Source organism: Lissotriton vulgaris, unplaced genomic scaffold (assembly GCF_964263255.1).
Source record: "Lissotriton vulgaris unplaced genomic scaffold, aLisVul1.2 SCAFFOLD_1845, whole genome shotgun sequence".
Lineage (NCBI taxonomy): Eukaryota > Metazoa > Chordata > Amphibia > Caudata > Salamandridae > Lissotriton > Lissotriton vulgaris.
This window is the reverse complement of record NW_028244990.1, coordinates 141917-164269: the sequence shown is the minus strand read 5'-3', so window position 1 is coordinate 164269 and position 22353 is coordinate 141917. Positions and strand designations below refer to the sequence as shown.

The 22353-nt window shown below is 48.5% G+C and overlaps 1 pseudogene; it reads right to left on the bottom strand.

Annotated features, from left to right (window-relative positions):
* The window catches only part of LOC147666676 (uncharacterized), a 132479-nt pseudogene that overhangs the window by 89194 nt on the left and 20932 nt on the right, over positions 1-22353 (bottom strand).

Below are 22353 nucleotides of genomic sequence, written 5' to 3'. Positions count from 1 at the left end.
ACCTGCACCGCTGGGTATGCGCTCTCTTCTCTCGGAGTCTAGGTGACGGATAGACACTCACCTGCACCACTGGGTATGCGCTCTCTTCTCTCGGAGTCTAGGTGATGGATAGACACTCACCTGCACCGCTGGGTATGCGCTCTCTTCTCTCGGAGTCTAGGTGACGGATAGACACTCACCTGCACCGCTGGGTATGCGCTCTCTTCTCTCGGAGTCTAGGTGACGGATAGACACTCACCTGCACCGCTGGGTATGCGCTCTCTTCTCTCGGAGTCTAGGTGATGGATAGACACTCACCTGCACCGCTGGGTATGCGCTCTCTTCTCTTGGAGTCTAGGTGATGGATAGACACTCACCTGCACCGCGGGGTATGCGCGCTCTTCTCTCGGAGTCTAGGTGAAGGATAGACACTCACCTGCACCGCTGGGTATGCGCTCTCTGCTCTCGGAGTCTAGGTGATGGATAGACACTCACCTGCACCGCTGGGTATGCGCTCTCTTCTCTCGGAGTCTAGGTGATGGATAGACACTCACCTGCACCGCTGGGTATGCGCTCTCTTCTCTCGGAGTCTAGGTGACGGATAGACACTCACCAGCACCGCTGGGTAGGCGCTCTCTTCTCTCGGAGTCTAGGTGACGGATAGACACTCACCTGCACCGCTGGGTATGCGCTCTCTTCTCTCGGAGTCTAGGTGACGGATAGACACTCACCTGCACCGCTGGGATTGCGCTCTCTTCTCTCGGAGTCTAGGTGACGGATAGACACTCACCTGCACCGCTGGGTATGCGCTCTCTGCTCTCAGAGTCTAGGTGATGGATAGACACTCACCTGCACCGCTGGGTATGCACTCTCTTCTCTCGGAGTCTAGGTGATGGATAGACACTCACCTGCACCGCTGGGTATGCGCTCTCTTCTCTCGGAGTCTAGGTGATGGATAGACACTCACCTGCACCGCTGGGTATGCGCTCTCTTCTCTCTGAGTCTAGGTGATGGATAGACACTCACCTGCACCGCTGGGTATGCGCTCTCTTCTCTCGGAGTCTAGGTGATGGATAGACACTCACCTGCACCGCTGGGTATGCGCTCTCTTCTCTCGGAGTCTAGGTGATGGATAGACACTCACCTGCACCGCTGGGTATGCGCTCTCTTCTCCCGGAGTCTAGGTGATGGATAGACACTCACCTGCACCGCTGGGTATGCGCTCTCTGCTCTCGGAGTCTAGGTGATGGATAGACACTCACCTGCACCGCTGAGTATGCGCTCTCTTCTCTCTGAGTCTAGGTGATGGATAGACACTCACCTGCACCGCTGGGTATGCACTCTCTTCTCTCGGAGTCTAGGTGACGGATAGACACTCACCTGCACCGCTGGGTATGCGCTCTCTTCTCTCTGAGTCTAGGTGATGGATAGACACTCACCTGCACCGCTGGGTATGCGCTCTCTTCTCTCGGAGTCTAGGTGATGGATAGACACTCACCTGCACCGCTGGGTATGCGCTCTCTTCTCTCGGAGTCTAGGTGACGGATAGACACTCACCTGCACCGCTGGGTATGCGCTCTCTTCTCTCGGAGTCTAGGTGATGGATAGACACTCACCTGCACCGCTGGGTATGCGCTCTCTTCTCTCGGAGTCTAGGTGACGGATAGACACTCACCTGCACCGCTGGGTATGCGCTCTTCTCTCGGAGTCTAGGTGATGGATAGACACTCACCTGCACCGCGGGGTATGAGCTCTCTGCTCTCGGAGTCTAGGTGATGGATAGACACTCACCTGCACCGCTGGGTATGCGCTCTCTTCTCTTGGAGTCTAGGTGATGGATAGGCACTCACCTGCACCGCTGGGTATGCGCTCTTCTCTCGGAGTCTAGGTGATGGATAGACACTCACCTGCACCGCTGGGTATGCGCTCTCTTCTCTCGGAGTCTAGGTGATGGATAGACACTCACCTGCACCGCTGGGTATGCGCTCTCTTCTCTCGGAGTCTAGGTGATGGATAGACACTCACCTGCACCGCTGGGTATGCGCTCTCTTCTCTCGGAGTCTAGGTGATGGATAGACACTCACCTGCACCGCTGGGTATGCGCTCTCTTCTCTCGGAGTCTAGGTGATGGATAGACGCTCACCTGCACCGCTGGGTATGCGCTCTCTGCTCTCGGAGTCTAGGTGATGGATAGACACTCACCTGCACCGCTGGGTATGCGCTCTCTTCTCTCGGAGTCTAGGTGATGGATAGACACTCACCTGCACCGCTGGGTATGCGCTCTCTTCTCTCGGAGTCTAGGTGACGGATAGACACTCACCTGCACCGCTGGGTATGCGCTCTCTTCTCTCGGAGTCTAGGTGATGGATAGACACTCACCTGCACCGCTGGGTATGCGCTCTTTTCTCTCGGAGTCTAGGTGATGGATAGACACTCACCTGCACCGCTGGGTATGCGCTCTCTTCTCTCGGAGTCTAGGTGACGGATAGACACTCACCTGCACCGCTGGGTATGCGTTCTCTTCTCTCGGAGTCTATGTGATGGATAGACACTCACCTGCACCGCTGGGTATGCGTTCTCTTCTCTTGGAGTCTAGGTGATGGATAGACACTCACCTGCACCGCTGGGTATGCGCTCTCTTCTCTCGGAGTCTAGGTGATGGATAGACACTCACCTGCACCGCTGGGTATGCGCTCTCTTCTCTCGGAGTCTAGGTGATGGATAGACACTCACCTGCACCGCTGGGTATGCGCTCTCTTCTCTCGGAGTCTAGGTGATGGATAGACACTCACCTGCACCGCTGGGTATGCGCTCTTCTCTCGGAGTCTAGGTGAAGGATAGACACTCACCTGCACCGCTGGGTATGCGCTCTCTTCTCTCGGAGTCTAGGTGATGGATAGACACTCACCTGCACCGCTGGGTATGCGCTCTCTTCTCTCGGAGTCTAGGTGACGGATAGACACTCACCTGCACCGCTGGGTATGCGCTCTCTGCTCTCAGAGTCTAGGTGATGGATAGACACTCACCTGCACCGCTGGGTATGCGCTCTCTTCTCTCGGAGTCTAGGTGATGGATAGACTCTCACCTGCACCACTGGGTATGCGCTCTCTTCTCTCGGAGTCTAGGTGACGGATAGACACTCACCTGCACCGCTGGGTATGCGCTCTCTTCTCTCGGAGTCTAGGTGATGGATAGACACTCACCTGCACCGCTGGGTATGCGCTCTCTTCTCTCGCAGTCTAGGTGATGGATAGACTACGAGTCATCCTCCGTTTTAATTTTCGGGGAACCAATTGATGCAATATCTGCAAACCCAGCAATAAAAAAGGAAGTACAGCACAAATGAATGGTTGGGAGAAACAGGTTCTTTGTTCTTCAAGTTGTTAAACATAATTATTAACAAGTAATAATAATCAGTGTTGGAAGATCCAATAACGGGAAATGTTGATCTTCCACCCCAACAATTATTTATTTTATACTGGACGTATTTTTTGTTGAACTGTGTAAGCACATATTTTTCAATCATTTTGGTGAGGAGCGGGAAGTTAGTGATAGGTCTGCAATTGTTCTGGTCGGCATCTGGCTTTTTGAGAAGGGGGGTGACTTGGCAGAGTTTGAGGGCGGCCGACATGGAGCCGCTAAATAGGGGGGAGTTTGTGATTTTGGTCCTTTCAGGAGAGATGGTGCGGCTGAGATTTTTTGCAAGTGCAGCAGGGGTGGGGTCAGAGATGTGTGATGCCGGCTTCATGCTGAGGTTGATGGACTGTGAGGATGTTGGTTCAATAGGTAGCTCTAGCTGGGACGTGGGAGAATGCCATGTGTCATGTGCCAATCAATTAATCCAATCAGGGGTTTGTAAAGCATGACTACTCACCCGTGAGGGTCTCAATGCGCTGGTGGGGGGTGGGGGGAGGGCTGGTCCTCGTGGGTCTGGAGTATCATTTGAAGAGCCAGGTCTTAAGGTCCTTCTTGAATTAGGTCAGCGACGCGGATTGGAGGGGCAGGGTGTTCCAGGTCTTGGCAGCAAGGAAGAAGAAGGAACTTCCTCCAGTTCTGGTCTTGTCGATCCTGGGAACGGAGGCTAGGGCGCGATAGGCAGACGGGAGTTGTCTGGCGGGTACGAGGAATGCTAGGTGGTGGTCCAGGTATGCTAGTCCTATGTCGTGGAAGGCTTTGTAGGCATGTGTGAGGAGCTTGAAGGTGATTCTCTTGTTGACTGGGAGCAAGCGGAGTTGTCGGAGTTGTTACATGATGTGGCTGCGGCAGGGGATGTCAAGAACCAGTCTGGCAGCTGCGTTTTGAGCATACTGTAGTTTCTTGAATTGTTTCGAGGGGAATCCTGGCATAAAGTGTGTTGCCGTAGTCGAATTTGCTGGTGAGGAGTGCGTGGGTGACGGTCTTACTGGAATCTATGGGGATCCAACTGAATGTCCTTCGAAGCAGGCAGAGTGTGTAGAAGCAGGGTGAGGAAACTGAGTTGATTTGGCGGTTCATTGAGAGCAATGAGTTCAGTATGATGTCAAGGTTGAGTGCGTGGTCCGTAGGGGTGGGTGGAGGTCCTAGATCAGCTGGCCACCAGGAGTCGTCCCAGTCTGAAGTGGTGGGACCCAGGTTGAGCACTTCAGTCTTGTCCGAGTTGAGCTTGAGGCAGCTGTCTTTCATCCAGGTGGAGAGACTCTTCGTTCTGCTCTGGAAGAAGGATCTGGCGGTTGTGGGTTAGTTGGTGAGGATCAGCTGCGTGTCATCGGAGTAGGAGACGATGTTGAGTCTGTGGCTTCTGATGATGTTTGCAAGGAGGACCATGTAGACGTTGAAGAGGGTGGGGCTCACAGAGGAACCCTGGGGCACTCTGCAGCTGATCTCTGTAGATTCTGAAAGGAATGGGAGTAGTCTGACTTGCTGTGTATGGCTGGTAAGGAAGGAGTGGATCCAGTCCACTGTCTTCTCGCGGTAGCTGGCGTCATGGAGTCTCATGATTATGGTGCTGTGGGAAACTGTGTCGTAAGCGGCCAAGAGGTCCAGTAGGATGAGAGCTGCGGTCTCATCTCGGTCGAGGAGGAAGCGGATGTCATTGGTGGCAGCGAGAAGCGCGGTCTCTGTGCTGTGGTTACACCGGAAGCCGGATTGGGAGGAGTCCAGGACGTAGGTTGTGTAGGGGGAGAGTGATTCTTATAATGAAACTGTATTGTTCTGTTGTCTGGCAATAGAGGGGGCTGAAGGGGGTGGAGTTAGTGCAAGGAGGATTTCGAGTAGAAGGATTCTTAGGTGGAAGTGAGGGTGCATGGATTAGTTCTCTAGTAGATGGTGAGGGGGGTTGGCTCCCAGGAGGGTGGGGTGGGAGGGGGGGGTGTGGAGGTGGAACCAGATTGCATGGCGGCGTAGAGCTTAAGTAAGTGGCGATCAAAGAGGGTTAGGTTTTGTTTAGAGGCATGGACTAGGATGTTCCCGTTTTTGTAGATGGCCATGGACAATTCTCTGTTGACATTCTGGGAAGGGGATACAGTGAGCTTAGTTCCGTAAGGGACATTGGTAGTGCCATTTATGCAAGGTGCTGTTGGACATCTCTCTCCATTTGGCGGGTTTCATATTATAGAAGATGAAGTCAGTTTTAAGGCCTCCGTGTGCAGGACTGTAGAAGATGTCAGTTATTAGCGTCTATTTAATTAATTTGTGCTTGACATTTTTTGCAGCAGTTTTGCAGAGGTTTCATGGGAACCTAATACGGTATGAGTTGGGGCCATACCTTTCCATGGTGGAGTTGCGGTGTAACATTGGTGTATAGTCCTATTGCACAGACGGCTATTTAGGACCCTTCTCGGGGGAGGGGATCTGCCAAAATGATTGCCTGTTGCAGCGGAGGGTCGTTCCATGGATTAGGTGGAATGCCTGTTGTCTTTACTAGGGAAGGGGGGGCAGGGTCAGAGATGCGTGGAGTGGGGAAGTCGTTCAGGATTTGTTGGGGGGTTTACCTGTGCAGTAACTGGTGCCTAGATTGCCCAGTTGTACCTGTGTGCTCATTTTCTCAAGTTCATTAATGGTCGAGGTGTCAATGGCTAGTGGTTGAGATAGGGTTTGTATTATATGATATCAGCAGGATTTGTAGAGTATGGCTTATCATCCGGGCAGTATCCAGGCGCTAAGTATGAGCCGTTTAATCGAACAGCCTGGTCTTGAGTGCTCTCCTTAAGTCGGCACAGGTGGCGGAGGTCCAGAGGTGGAGGGGCAGGTCGTTTCAGGACTAGCAGCGCGATAGGAAAAGGATCAACCTCCTCCATGTATCCAATGGATGTGTGTGACGTGTGCGAGGACCAGGTGGCCTGAGCTGAGGTGGCTGGTGGGCTGGTTGATTGGTGAAAAGTCATGCAGTGGATGATGTAGGCCGGTCATGGGTTGTGGAGGGCCTTGTAAGCGTGCGTTAGTAGTTTGAAGTGGCATCTCTTCTTGATTGGGAGCCAGTGATGGTTTCTGAGGGGGGGGGGGATGAGTTTGCCCGTGCGTTTTGGATTGTCTGGAGTCGTTTCAGGAGCTGGGTGATAATTCCAACGTAGAATGCATTTCCGTAGTGCAGTCGGCTAGTGATGAGGACCTGTGTTACTGTTCTCCTGGTGCTGGGCGGGTCCACCTGAAGATCTTGCAGAGCATTCAGAGGATGTGGAAGTTTGTGGAGGTTACTGCACTGACCCTGGGCATCATGGAGAACCCGTTGTCTATGATGATGCCCAGATTCCTGGTGTGGGTGGTGGGGGGAGTAGGTCGGTGCAGGTCCGAGAGCGGGACCCACCAGAAGTCGTATCACAGGGGAGGACTTCTTCCAAGGACGAGCACTTCCGTCTTGTCTTTGTTCAATTTCAGGCAGTTATTTTTCATCCAGGCGGCGATGTTGGTCATAGCGTTCCAGAAGTTGGCTCTGGTGGCGCAGGTGTCGTCAGTGGCATATAGGATGAGTTGGGGGTCGTCTGTGTATGAGATGACTTTGAATCTGTGGCTGCGGACGATGTTGGTCGGCGGAGTAATGTAGATGTTGAAGAAGGTGGGGCTGAGTGAGGAGTCCTGGGGGACGCCGCAGATGGCGTCCTTGACTTTGGAGGTGTAGGGTGGTAGGCAAATTCTTTATGTGCGTCCTGTGAAAAATGAGGTGATTAGCTTGGGTACGTTGCCACTGATGCTGATGTGGTGAAGTCTGTTGACCGGGATGTGGTGGGACACGGTGTCAGAGGCCGCAGAGAGGTCAAGAAGGATAAGGGCAGTGGATTCTCCACAGTCATGGATGGTTCTGATGTCGTCTGTTGAGGCTATGAGGGCCATTTCTATGCTGTGGTTGGATCAGAAGCTGGATTGGGAGGTGTCTAGTAGGTTCTTTCTCTCCAGGTTTTCTGTGAGCTGGTGGTTGATGGCATTTTCAAGGACCTTCACAGGGAATGGGAGGAGTGAGATGAGGGGGGTAAATCTTGAGGTCGTAGGGGTCTGGGGTGGGTTTCTTTAGGAGGGGGTCTCACTTCTGTGAGTTTCTATGTTTCTGGGAAGGTGGCAGTGTTGATGGCCGCTTTGAGGATGTAATTGAGCGGAGGGCAGATGACCTTCCATCCTAGTTTGAAGGTGTGGTGTGGGCTGGGGTCTGTCGGAGTGCCTGAGTGTAAGGGAGTCATGATGGTCGCGGTGATCTCAGTGTTGAGGCGGGTCCAGTCGGTGAGGTGGTTGTGCGGGATGTTGGCAGGAGTCGTGTGGAATGATCTCCATCGATTGAGCGTTGAAATTGCTGTAGATGTCTGCTATCTAGTTGTGGAAGTGGTTCAACAGGGCGTTGCAGAGGTCCTGTGTGGGGATCGGGTTTTTGACGGCTGCTGGGGCAGAGAGCTCTCTTATGATGTTGAATAGTTCCTTTGAGTGGCTGCTGCTGGTTTCGATGCGAGTGGCCAGGGTATCTTTTTTGGCTTATTTGAAGGAGCAGTGATATCTTCTGAGGATGAACTTTAGTGCGGTGTGGTGTGTGTGGTCTCTGCTGGAGTGCCCTCGACGCTCTATTCATTTGCATTCTCAGATGGCGTGTTTGTTGGACCTCTTGGTGTTGGGTGGTTTGATGGGGGAGATGCTGTCTGCGCTTGTTTGTAAGCCAGCTTGCCGGGGAGGCCTAAGCAGTTCTAGCGTTAATAACATGGGTACGACATCAGGGTAATCCGTACAGCATACATTGGACAAGTAGGAACACTACTGCTGATATGAAGTATAGTAGGTAAAGATCACAACGTGGACAAAAGACAACATCAACATGAAATCACAGTGTATGCACACAAGACAATATTGGTGGGCAGAGTCAGCTTGTAAGCATATGGAAGAGTCTATGCACAGAAACACAATAAATGCTGAGGGTAATGGTGCAGTCGTACAAGACCAGGGACTAACATTGATAAGCAGCGAACCAATAATGGCATAAGGCGGACAAGAGGCTAGTTCATACATAAGCATGTGCCATCATCAAAACAGTGTGGTAGTATAGTACAACTTGTAGGCCTTAGTAACCGTTTATGTCCAGAAACACTGTGAAACACATAGGATAATGATACAGTCGCACAATACAAGCAGTAGATGTGCACAGGTTCAAGCACCGAACCAATAATGTTGTAAGGTAGACAAAACGAGGATTAGATGGAAGTATGATTAAACATCAGTCCAGTATTGCCATATGGTAAACAGAATATCTTGACGTTGTGAGTGACAGGATGTGCATGGAAGTATAGTAAGCGCGCCGGGTAGCAGTGTAGGTCCACAGTACCAAGTTTTGACCTAGCTGGGTTCCGGCATCGAAATCTACGCTTTTGTCATAGCTGATTTCAGCTGAAGATTGGCCACAAACAGGAGCTGGTGATTGGTAGAAAACCTATTTAGAGCACTGCCCAATGTCATCCAGATGCATTGGGAGCCCAAACATAAAACAGAGCCTGGTATTTGGTGGAGATCCAACCGAAGGAGCAAAAGAGCATTTTAATTGAAGAAGTAACGCAAAGAGTAGGCTGAGGCTGGAGATAGGTGGAAAACACACTGATGAAGTAGCCTTAGCTAGATGCCTGTTGTGAGGTAGCCCAAGCCTTCCTACTATGAAGAAGCTCAAAAACAAAAGGGAGAAATCTGACATAAAACCGTATTTTAGGGCCACAGTGCAGGGGGAGAAGGGCAGCTCCAGCAGCTCCACCCTGTGCCCCAAGTTCTGGTGGAGCAATCCTTAGGCTGAGGCAGGTATTACAGGCTAGAGGGGCCAGCTGTGTTAGCAGCCATGTTGTCCAGGTGACTTGACTCAGAGGAAATAACAAGCTAAGAGGTGGTTCACTGTAGTGCTCGGACCATTACGCTCACCCTTCCACACCAGAGTTGGGAGGGCCTGGAATCACACCCTCCTCCCGCCAGGCTTTCCATAACCTTCACACTCCCTTTTATCAGATATCCACCATGGGCTCCCGGGCTGCAGGGGGTGCAGAGAGAAGCAGCCCACTCAGCAGAACCTTTACGATGCAGTGGTGGCGGATGGCTACCCATTAGATGGCTTCACAGGATCGCCGCAGTCGAGGCAAGATCACTCAGGAGGTGGCCCGCACAAGATTGCTGAAGTCGAAGCGAGGGCACATGTTCGTCCGACCCCGCCCGGCAGCACACGGTGCAGCAGCGTCCAGAGGGCCGGGAGCCGCACTCTCCCCCGGAGCCCCACACCACGGGGCTCCCCGTCGGCATGAGGCATGCCCAGAAGCAGACCGCGCTGAGGTGGGCAATGCAGCACAAGATGTGGCACCGATGTCCCCACTGAACCACATAGGTGCTGCCCAGTGCGAGGCAGGGGTTGCTCGTGAGGTAGGCTGAGCAGGTGGAGTGGGTTGCATGTCCTGGTAAGCTTTGCAGCTTCTTTTTCGGTCCTCGATCCGGCTGGGGCGCTAGATTCCGATCGCGTTAGCCCCTATGTTTATCCCCCGTTCTCCTGAGTGGGGGGGGGGGCGATGGCTGGGCTTTCGACAGGATTTGCGCCAATGGCGATCCCTAGCCCTGGGAGCCTCTAGACGGAGCTCCCTATCAGTTGGCCATCTTGGAGCAAAAAAAAAAAACTTGTCGACCCATACCAATAATGAGAGAGTCCGTTGGTTTCTCACAACGCACCCACCACAGCTTTTAATCCTTGTCTACGGTTGCCATTATTAAAGTAGACCACACTATTGGGGAATTCAAAAGAAAATTTTAATTCACCTCTTTTTCTCATTTGAGATAATCAACCCCCCCTGAAAAAACCCGCTCCACTGTAACTAGGCGACAAAGGCACACTCTTGATGCGCTAGGTATCCTGGTTGCAGCAAGCCACCAACCAGGCTGGTGGGTAAGGAGTCTTTTTAAAAAACTAAACACGCTCTTTCACACCCAGATTGAGGAGCATCTCAAAAGAATTAATAAGGAACTTGGGAGATCTCAACTACTAACTTATTAGCTTTAGGTTAGTTTGTGCGCTCGCAGAGATTGCACTGCATTCCAACAGTTGTAAAAGGCAATTCAACGTAATGCTGGACTGAGGAGCAGATAATGGCTTATTAAGCCCCCAAATATTAGGTGCATGCCAGCAATACATATATTAAAATGCATGGATGCAGAGGATGCTGTCTTTATCATCCTGAACCTGGAGCCTTTTGTTTCCATGGCAGTCATGAGCTTCACTGTCAGACGGTAGGTTATCAGGCGGTTTAGTCTCCCTTTCTGATAGCTTGACTTATTCTAAGTAGGTGGTTCAGTCCAGAAGCAATCCAGTTATCATAATCTGTTAAATGCCCTGAACAGCTCACTGGATCCCTTACTTGGTTCACCCATCTTAAATGTCATCCTAATATTACACTTCTCCTCTCCACGTCAGCGGAGCGTCTCCGCAGCGCACCTGATCTCCGTGAGTGGCAACAGGCTCATCCTTCTCAAGAGTCAACACATCCAACCTTTAACTAAGGATCTTGAGTTACTCATGGTGCACGGGGCCAGGCTCATCCTTCACAAGAGTCAACACCATCCGACCTTTAACTAAGGATCTTGAGTTATACTCATGGTGCACGGGCCAGGCTCTTCAGAGACCAGCCCCAAACGATCACCTTCAACAGAGGTGCACTCAATCACAACATCTGTAAGAGATGACGGGCCTCTTCGGACGTCGTCAATTCCCTGGGATTTGAAAATTGGTATCTGATAGTTCATTACGTGAAGTACTGCAGTATGAGGAGTGTTGTAATGTCGCTTTCAGGAGATAAAAATTAACAATCCATTTGACTCCATATCTCGTTATAGATTACGGCTTCCCATTAAGTCATTAGCAGCTATCTTGGAATTAAAATGACACCTAGTTGAACAGCATCTAAAAGACTCCATCGCATGTACGTCTTTGTTTTAGTGACCGATGACCCGTCTCCCTCATACACTAGTCTGCTGAGTGAAGGTTTATATATAAGTGTTCCTTCAGGTCCAGTCTGAGCGAGGGGCTACAGGCCTCGTGCTCCTTCTCTAAGCTCTGCAGGGCCTGTGAGATAGACCTTTCTCTTCAGTGGGCCAAGGAGGATCTGGTAGGACCTTCACCTTAGCACGCATCCACTCTGCAGGTGACACGCATCTCTCACCTGTGCCGGGACTGCCGCCTGGCTCCTTCACAGATGGAACTTGCGTATCCTCCATGAACTCGTTTCCCATGAATAACACATCAGAATCCGCAGTCACGTGACCTGTCAAAGTAAGACAACAGCCGCGCTTTACACTTGTGTGTGTAAGATCACATGGAATAGTTTGAGGCTCTAAATCCTTCAACTCATCTGCACAAAATAATTTATCTTCATTCTTATTTTGAATTAATTATATTACACAGATATCTGTTCACTAGATACGTCAATGATATATACCCAATAAATACTTCGTATGTGAAAACAAACATATGGGTTGGTTTCGTCTTTAGCCGTTTTGCTGCTAAGAATATTCACCCTTGTGGTAAGTCCTTTCATTTATGTTTCTGGAACTTCACACTTAAGCCTTCCAAACATTCGCCCCTGCAATAAGGGACATCAACAAAAGGTTTGAATTACAAGATCCCTAACTTCCCAGCATTCAGGTACAGCCAAAGTTATAAAAAATAATACCACAGTATGTTAACTTCTCCAAGGGATGGTCTATTTTCCCTTTTTATGTGCTTTCCACCTACTTGCAATTTACGGTGGAGAAAGATGTGAAGGCCATGGGTGAACCCGGAAAGCTATTAATTTCTGAAAACTAGACATTACAAATTCAGCAACAGGTATTTTTTTTAATTAAAATAAAAAATAATGGAAAAAATAGAAATAGCTCACGTTTTCATCTGTAATTGTTTACCTCAATTGCAAATGTACAAAAGCAATACATGGTTACGCCCGTTAGACCCTTCTCATTGTAGGTTGTTGTTGGACTTGGCCCGCAGGGCAGGTTCACCCCTAGACTTTTTGCCTTATTTGTGACCCTGTGTTAGTGATTAATGGGTCTCTGCGCACTTTCCCCTGAGTCCCAGAGTGAAGTGCGTGCGTGAAGTATGGCTGGCCTGCCCTCCCATAGGAATGCATGGGGAATGTGTGTGTCCCTGGTAGTTCCTGATGCGTGGGGAGTGCAGGCTCCATACTGGGAAATTAATGGATGAAAAATGAGTGGCCTCTCTGCATTTTTGAAATGTGTCCCAGATACTAATTCTAGGGATGGTGGTTACTCGGAGAAGCCTGAGCTTAGGTTACCCACACCATCATGTGATTCAGAGGGTAATTTGCAAAACGCGATCTTTCTTGCACACTCACTCATATTTAGAAGCCAATAATGGAGAGACATTCAATTCACAATAACAATTGTTGCACTGTTCTGTGTGCCACACTTCTCCTGATAAACAAGGTACCACACTTGTGAGGCATGGCTTGCGAACACGAATGATACACAAAAGTCCCCAAAAAACAAAGTAGAGACATCAACATTTCTGGTGATGAAGGTAGATGTGTTATTTGGGCCCAGTCTCGGCCACCACCAAGGAAAATGTAAAGATTCATGCGTCCAAGGTGAGTTAAATAGTAGTTTATTAAAGAGGCAAAGCATTGTCGAGTGTTGTCAGTGCCTCATACAGAAGATCCCCATAACCGCTCCGCAATCCAGATCCACTACCCTTCCAAATACACACAAGGGGCACGTGCCATTTACAAACACAACACATCTTCCTCCTTTAAAACCTGGCAAAATATACCAAAATAAATAAATAAACCAATGTTATAACCCTAAATCAATAAATACAAAATACACATAAGAATTATAAATATAATGTGTTCCTTGAGCAAGGAGCAGAATACAATATAATGCCAGCAACTGCATGGCAGTCCTCTCCGTTAAATCATAACTAAATCCTTACCTTGTTCTGGTTGCATACTGTCTCTTACCCACTTATTAGTGTGGGAAGATTGTGCAGGAACCATATCAGGGTTCTCCATTCCGTTGCATGCAGGAGTGTCCCCTTGTTCACCCATCTCCACAACATTCTCATCACTCCACTCCCTACAACAACGCTCACGATTTACGCTGTTGTCATCGCACTCAAGACCTACATTTTGCCCTCATCATTCCACAGTCAACCATTCCCTATTTCCACATCACCTTCTCTTGCTTCCACACAATAAGTTTGTTACATTTGGATAATTTACTGCAATGCAAAGTCTTAACCATCACTTAATGGAGCAGAAATAGAAACAAATGCGATCACCTGAAGGGGACTGTCTTATTTTTCTTTGACCTTTCTAAACTTTCACACCCATTTCAACTTGCACCCAATCACCTGACTCCAACACCACATTCTTAACACCATGTTCCTGATCAAAGTACTCTTTAAGCACCTCTTAGGCTCTCCTCGGGCTACTCATGATCACAGAGGAAGACCACTCTTCATGTCGATCTCCAGACAACCGAGCAGCATTGTCCTTCATAAATGGTTCTCGACTCGTTGACACTCGACACAGGCTGCACTCTATCAGGGGTAATTCTGTAAAACCAAATCAACTTGTCCAACCCTTATTCCCAGCACTTACCATTCTGAACGGCAATTTGTATACTGTCCATAATCACCCTATTGAAGCGCTCCACTGACCCATTGCTAGCAGGATGATAGAGGGGACAAGAATTGCTCCAACAACTCTGACACAAACTGTGATCCAATATCAGTCAACGATGTCTTAGGTATTCCCTCTCTGAGGAACACCCGTTTAAAAAAATACAATTGCACGAGAATCAACCATGGTAAACACATATGTTTCTGGCCACTTGGAAAACAAATCCAAAAGGGCTATAAAGTATTTTGGAAATCCAGTACAATCAAGACCCATCCCTAGAATATCAATGGCTTTCCAAAGACCCTAGCGAATACTCGTAACTCCTAGGAGTGGTTTGAATGTGATCTGGGACTTGTCCACATTAGCACAGGACATACAAGTCCTTACATATCTTTCCACATTAACACCAGGTCACCAAAAGTACATTTTAACTTGTATCTTAGGTTTGATCATTCCCAAAGGCCCTTCAAGGATATAAGAGGTATTATCCTATCTCCTCGCAGCAAGCACCCCTTGTTATCAACTGACAACTCATTCCTTACTTCCCAAAATCTTTCGGAACTCTTATCCAGAAAGCTCATACTTGGCCAAACCATCTAGACAGAAATCTTTGATTGTACATAAAATTCTATCCTCCTCATAAAACAACATTTCCAATCATCCACAGAAATGGCACAGTCTTCGTCACCTCAGAAAAGCCTACGCTAAAGTCCTCCCATTCTCCCCCTATATGTTCTTCCATGATCAAGGGAGACCTGATTAGAAAATCTGCCACCTTGTTTTGTACGCCAGGGAAGTACTCAACATTATAATTACAATCCAAGAGCCTCTGAGACATTCAGACTACATATGGCGGTGATTTTAACTCTTTTAGTCAAGGGCTTATAGCCCATGCGTAATGTAAACACAGACCACCAAATATATTGTCTAAACTTTCCTAAAGCCCACACACAAGCCACCATCTTTCTACGACTGAAAACTTTTCCTCAGATGGAGACAAGGAATGTGAAGTAAGCAACAGTATGGGTTCACTTCCCTTCTTGTCAATTTGGGAAAGCCATGAACTTAGTCCCTTTCCATGGGCATCTGTGGTGACAACAGAACGAGCCAAGGGATTAAAACCCTGCATGGGATGGCTTGACATACTTAATCTTTGACTGCAGTCAATTCTTGTTGCAACTGATTATTACATACAAACTCAGTACGATCCTTAAGCAATTGTCTCATTCCATTAGTCTTGCTAACAAAAGTTGTTTACAAAACAACATTCTGAAAACCCCAGAAAGGATCTGACTTCATCCTCTGAGGCTGAATCAGGTGCATTCTCGATGGACCCAAGATTTCTTTTTTATGCGTGATTCCATGTCACTCACTTCATGCCCACGGTATGTCACAGATTTCACAGCAAATGCACATTTTTAAAACTCTGCTGTCACCCCCTTATGTTTCAACACCATTTGAAGCTTATCATCATGTTCCCATCACCAATAGATCATACTGAAAATATACAACTCCAGTGGTGTCTTTAAAAATGTGATGCATCAACAGCTGGAATACAGCAGCAACAGACGCTAGGCCAGAGGTCTTCAAACTTTTTGATGCCGAGACCCCCTTGTAAAACCTTTTTAGGGGTAAGGACCCCCTTCTGACAAAAGTTTCTAGAAACTGGTACTCCTCATCATCATCTTTTGACAACCATAAATGCGCCTGTTAGACCTCATCACATCCATCCATCATTCATCCACCCACACTTTCACACATCCATCCTTTCATCCTTCCATCCATCCATCCATCCTTCATCCATCCACCCTTTCATCTTTCCATCCATACATCCATCCTTTACCCATCCACCCTTCCATCCATCCACCCATCATTCATCCACCCACCTTTTCACACATCCATCCATCATTCATCCATGCAACCTTTTATCCATCCATACATCCATCCACCCTTTCATCCTCCCATCCATACATCCTTAATTCATCCACCCTTTCATCCATACATCCATCCACCCACCCTTTCATCCATCCACCCACCCATCATTCGTCCTCCCACCTTTTCACACATCCATCCATGCATCATTCATCCATGCAACCTTTTATCCATCCATACATCCATCCATCGGTCCACCCTTTCATCCTTACATCCATACATCTATCCTTCATCCATCTATTCTTCACCCATCCACCCTTTCATCCTTACATCCATCCTTCATACATCCACCCTTTCATCCTTCCATTCATACATCCATCCTTTACCCATCCATCCACCCATCATTCTCCACCCACATTTTTACACATCCATCCATCATTCATCCATGCAACCTTTTATCCATCCACCCTTTCATCCTCCCATTCATACATCTATCCATCATCCATCCACCCTTTCATCCATCCACCCACCCTTTCATCCATCCACCCATCATTTATCCCCCCACCTTTTCACACATCCATCCATGTATCATTCATCAATGCAATCTTTTATCCATCCATACATCCATTCTTCATCCACCCAACCATCCATCCACCCATCATTTATCCCCCCACCTTTTCACACATCCATGTATCATTCATCCATGCAATCTTTTATCCATCCATCCATTCTTCATCCACCCACCCTTTCATCCATCCATCCACCCATCATTCATCCCCCCACCTTTTCACACATACATCCATGCATCATTCATCCATGCAACCTTTTATCCATCCATACATCCATCCATCCTTCATCCGTCCACCCTTTCATCCTTCCTTCCATCCACCCTTTCATCCATCCATCCTTCATCCGTCCACCCTTTCATCCTTACATCCATACATCTATCCTTCATCCATCTATCCTTCACCCATCCAACCTTTCATCCTTACATCCATACACCCATACATCCATCCTTCATCCATCCACCCTTTCATCCTTCCATCCATACATCCATCCTTTACCCATCCACCCTTCCATCAATCGACCCATCATTCATCCACCCACCTTTTCACACATCCATCCATCATTCATCCATGCAACCTTTTATCCATACATACATACATCCACCCATTCATCCTCCCATCCATACATCGATCCATCATCCATCCACCCTTTCATCTATCCACCCACCCTTTCATCCATCCACCCATCATTCATCCCCCCACCTTTTCACACATCCATCCATGCATCATTCATCCATGCAATCTTTTATCCATCCATACATCCATTGTTCATCCATCCACCCTTTAATCCATCCATTCACCCATCATTCATCCACCCATCTTTTCACACATCCATCCATCCATCATTCATCCATGCAACCTTTTATCCATCCATACATCCTTCATCCAGCTACCCTTCCATCCACCCTTTCATCCATCCACCCTTTCATCCATCCACCCTTTCATGCACCCATTCATCATTCATCCACCCACCTTTTCACACATCCATCCATCCTTCATCCTTATATCCATCCATCCACCCATCATTCATTCACCCACCTTTTCTGTGTCTTTCTCACGGGGAGAGGGGGGGGGGGTCAGTATCTCTCTGCATGTTTTTCCTTCTTTCCCGATCATGGGAGGGCATCTCTGTGCCTCCCTGCTGGGGGCGGGGGATGTGTCACGGGACCCACAGCTCCAGGCGCGCAATATCCATTGACCTCAAAGGGCAGGCTACACTACAGCCTGCTCCCCCAGCCCCCCTCCCCCACTTCCCCCAGCTCGAAACGGCTTCAGGGACACACACAGCCACACCCGAGTACTTGACAAGTCTTTTACTTGTTAACGAGTTTTCGATGTTTTTCACACCTCGGTGTGAATTAGGCCTCGCCTTGAGCACCCTCATCAGCCCAAGCCAGGGACAGAATCTGCGACCCCCTTCAAAGGACTCCACGACCCCCCTGGGGGTCGCACCCCACAGATTGAAGACCTCTGCGCTAGGCCAAAACGCATTTTTATGAAGCGAGAACCAAAAGGGGTGAAAAAAAACGGTATCATTATTGCTATCTGGGTGCAAACTTACCTGAGGTGAGGTCGATGGAGCCAACCACTCAGTCAACGCCACAGGTTCAACTATTCCATGGTCAACAAGTCTGTTTCATTCATTACAGACCTCACCTCTCACTCTAGCAGGTGTACTCCTCGCTATGTGATCCCCACGGTTTTTTGGTCTACCCAACTTATAACTGAAGCTCCCTTCACTGCCACATATAGTTTTCCCATGCATCTATCATTCCTCAACTCAATCATAAAGAGCTCCTGTATCTTACCAAAGGAATACTTTCTCCAGTAACATTTTCTAGGCAAACATCAGGTAGTAAAAGTTCCCCACCTAAACAATGAAGACATTTGTGATCTCAAACCAAGTTGTTGACAATGGCAGGAGTGTGGAATTGTTTAAAAAATCTACTTGTCGAAGGACAAAACGGAACAAAAATCTACTTGTCCTGCCAATAAATCTACTTGCCTTACCTCTTCGCTGAATCAATAAGATGGACAGACAAAAGTCTAAATTAGGTTTCAGACAGTGCCCATAAACATTCCAGCACTTGAAACATTGAAGCTGCCATTTGGGAGAACAGCGTCACCAAAGATGCTGCATAAGGAATCAAAAAACTAAACATTAATACAGTGCACTCAGTACTGGTGAATCAGTATTATATAGTTACAGGATAACATTTTTGCATACGGTATTTCCAAAGAATGCAAAAGGAAGTAACATATCAGCAAGAACCAAGCTGGTATCCGCAAAACATTTGCGATCCAAGCAATAATCAGGACTGGATATGAATGTGATCTGTGATTACGTCTAGAATAGAGTGTCCTAATCAGGAGAGCTTGGCTTTTCTAGAGGTCGAGGGAAGAGTAAGAGACAATTCCTTTTTAGGGCTCGCACTGCGACGCAATCGCGAAGCGATTGTCGCTGTGGAGCCCTATTGTAATCAGTTTAGCTTTCAAGGACTAACAAGACTTGGGAAAAGAGACTGGCACGCGCACGCAGCCTGCCGGAATCGGTTCAGGTCGTGCGCTCCGATTCTGGCAGGCTCCTCAGTCACCATGGATCACGCACGCACACAGAGACACACACAGGAGCGCACACATACAGACACACACCACACCTCCCCAGCCCCCCCCCCACCCCCACACACATGAGCGCACACACACACACAGACAATCCCCCCGCCGCCGCCCCCGCCCACACACACACGCACACATACAGAGACACCCCCCCCTACTAACCCTACTCACCGCATCGCCGGACTCTGCAGCCTCCGCGTGGCTCTCCCTCAGGCATGGGAGCTCCGCTGTTTTTCTGTCCAAGCACTCTGTGGGCGCGGGCTTCCGAAGACGGAAGTCCCGCCCCACGGCAGGTTTCGTTAGGGCTCGCTGCGAACACACATTCAGACGCATTGCAGAGTCGGATTCCGACGTGCGCCTTGGGATTGGGTCGCGCGCGTCGGAATCCGACTTGCCACGCGCCTTGGACTTGTAGTTTCTTGCCAGTGTCCAAACATCCCCCAGTGCATTGCTTTAAATTCACATTTTTTTCTCATTTTATATTATATTGAATCAGTTCAATAAAGGGTGGGTATGGTGTGCTTTTCCTCTGTTGCATTCGTTCATGTGCTTCAGCTCCTCTCCTCCCCAACACCCCCCTCTCCTCCCCCGCCACCCCCACCAACTGCTTCACTTTGCGTTATTTCTTGTTGTGGTTCAAAATAATGAAGTTTTCAGGTGAGTGATAGGTTCATTGATAGAAACTCCGCACGTACCTCATCAAGACGAGCACATTAAAAATGAAAGAGTTAAAAGGGATGAGAAACAAACTGTGTCCCCTCACACCAGAGGTTCAAAGCGAGGAGCCGCCTCTCATGTCGGCTGTGATTGGACACAGGCAGACCTAACCCAGAGCAACAGGGGTCCCTTCGGGAGCTTTTCACTCCCTTGGAGCTGGGGTCTGCGTCTTCGTGTCCTGTGTCACTGGGACCGAACATCTGGCGAATGGTAACCCGCTGGTGTCAAATGATGACGTCCTCAAGGGAGCACAGATGTTGGTGAAGACTTTAACCCCTGGATTTCCAGGCATCGCCTGCTAGTCACTGCCTGCAGTGATGCCTTCAGGGAAAGCTTTCTCTGTGAAGATTGAACCTGATCTCCGAGCAGAACATGTGTCCCTTCTGCGTGATCCCAGCCCCCCCACCCCTCCCCCGGCCTACTCTGGTCTTATCTGGACTTTGAACAGCTCTCAATGACTCCCAGCAATCACAGACAGGAGCAGCCCTCCACACTGGACTCCACCTTCCGAAAAGAAGAGTCTCATATCAACAGTCTGGTCACTCACCTTTAAATTTGTATCCTTCGTCAAAAAGCGTACAGAATGTTTACCACTGTTGTAAAGCAATTAAGGTAAATCATATCTGCCATCCTTGGAAGGAGACAAGGTGTCCCAGATAACATCCAGTACAGTGATACCCTAAACTGAGAAATCTGGCATGTTTAATTAACGATTCATTGATGAAACCTAGAAGCACTCTATGTGGGTCAGAAGTAACAGGTACCTCTATGCTTATTTTTTTGGGGCAGTTTTGTATAGTGTTCCATCACCTCACACCCCTCCCCGTTAATTGTCACTTCGAACCCCTTAATGGTATAACTACCACCATTACTAGCGAGGAAGACTCGGTCTGGGAAATACCAGAATGTAATACCTAACCAATAAGGGGGTGGTCCCCCTTGTCCTTCAAATTAACTCTACATTCAGTCATCTGCTTAGGGCCTGTAATGGCCGCTTTCCCTCTAACAGTCCGGGGAACCCTACTTTTAATAAACAGGGACAGGCATCCATAATTGACTATATCCTGGTAGAGGTTGAGTTATGGCATAGAATTCTGGACTTCGCGGTCCAGCCTCGATGTGAGAGCGATCACAACCCATTGCTCCCAGCCAAAGGTTGACCAGGGAATGGTATCGCATTCTGTCCCAAATTTAATTGCAACTGATGGAGGCAGGAGAGTACAATGGCGAACATTTGCACAATCACAAGAAAAAATGTCCTCCGTCTACCAACAACTTATACCGTTTCTAGAAAACGCATTTGATGTCTCAGAAAATAGCCGAGGTCACGAATCATTGCTAGCGTTAGGTAAGAATTGCCAGGATTTGTTTTCAAACTTGGTGGAGTTTTTCTACAATGGGAAAAATAATAATAAGTCTGACCCCATACCGAAACATCCCTGGTACAACAAAGCATGTAAGATGCAAAATGTGCTTTGTTATCAGGGATTAAGGATAAGGACAATCTATGAATCAAAGAAACTAGGGCACACTATAAAAAAGCCCTAGCTGAAGCCAAAGCAGAGTGGGAGACTGAGAAATGGGAAGCTATTAAGAAAGCTTTAGACAATAGAGATATGAGAGGCTTTTGGAACCGAGCAAAAACTGGTAAATCCGAAGGCAACTCAGCAATCAAACCAAATCTGGGGGAAGAAGCTTGGAGATCCCATTTTAAACTTTTATATTCAAGGCCTTTAGATGGAGACGTAGTTGCAAGGGTATCTGTTATTGAGCCAATTCCCCTAAACACTTCTCCACCTCTCTGCACATTGGCAGAGGTTCTTCTGGCACTGGCAAAATTGCTACCAAATAAGGCACCGGGGTTGGACAGAATTCCTAGTGATCTGTTTAGGAATGAACAAACAGTATGGGCACCTAACCTACGGGTCTTATTTAACGCCATCCTTCAAGGTATGGCACCCCCACCAACTTGGGCTGGCGCAGAAATCATTCCTATTTACAAAAAGGGCTCCCCTCTGAACCCGGAAAATTATCGGCCAATAAGCCTCATTGATGTCGCCCAAAAGATAGTTGCCCGGGTTCTTCTAGGCCGATTGCAATCATGGATGGATGAGATGGACATCCTAACTCCTTTACCAGCTGGTTTTAGGTCAAAAACTTCGGCCATCGACCAGATTTTCAGATTGCAATTGATTCACTGGAAATCTGTAATCTTGGAGGGTGGCAGTCTTTACCTAACCTTCGTGGATCTCAAACCCGCATTTGATATGGTGAACCGCGATCAGCTATGGGGTCTACTCCTTGACATGGGAGTACCTGTATACCTTTGCCAACAGCTGAAGCGCCTACACGATGGTACTTATGCGAGGATAAGACATGGTAAGAAAGGGGAATTGACAGCTCCCTTCCCTGCAGAGAAAGGGGTGAGACAGGAAAGTGTCCTAGCGTCGACTCGGTTCTCCCTCTTTCTAAATGGTCTAATTGAAACTCTCTTGGCAGTGAAGGAC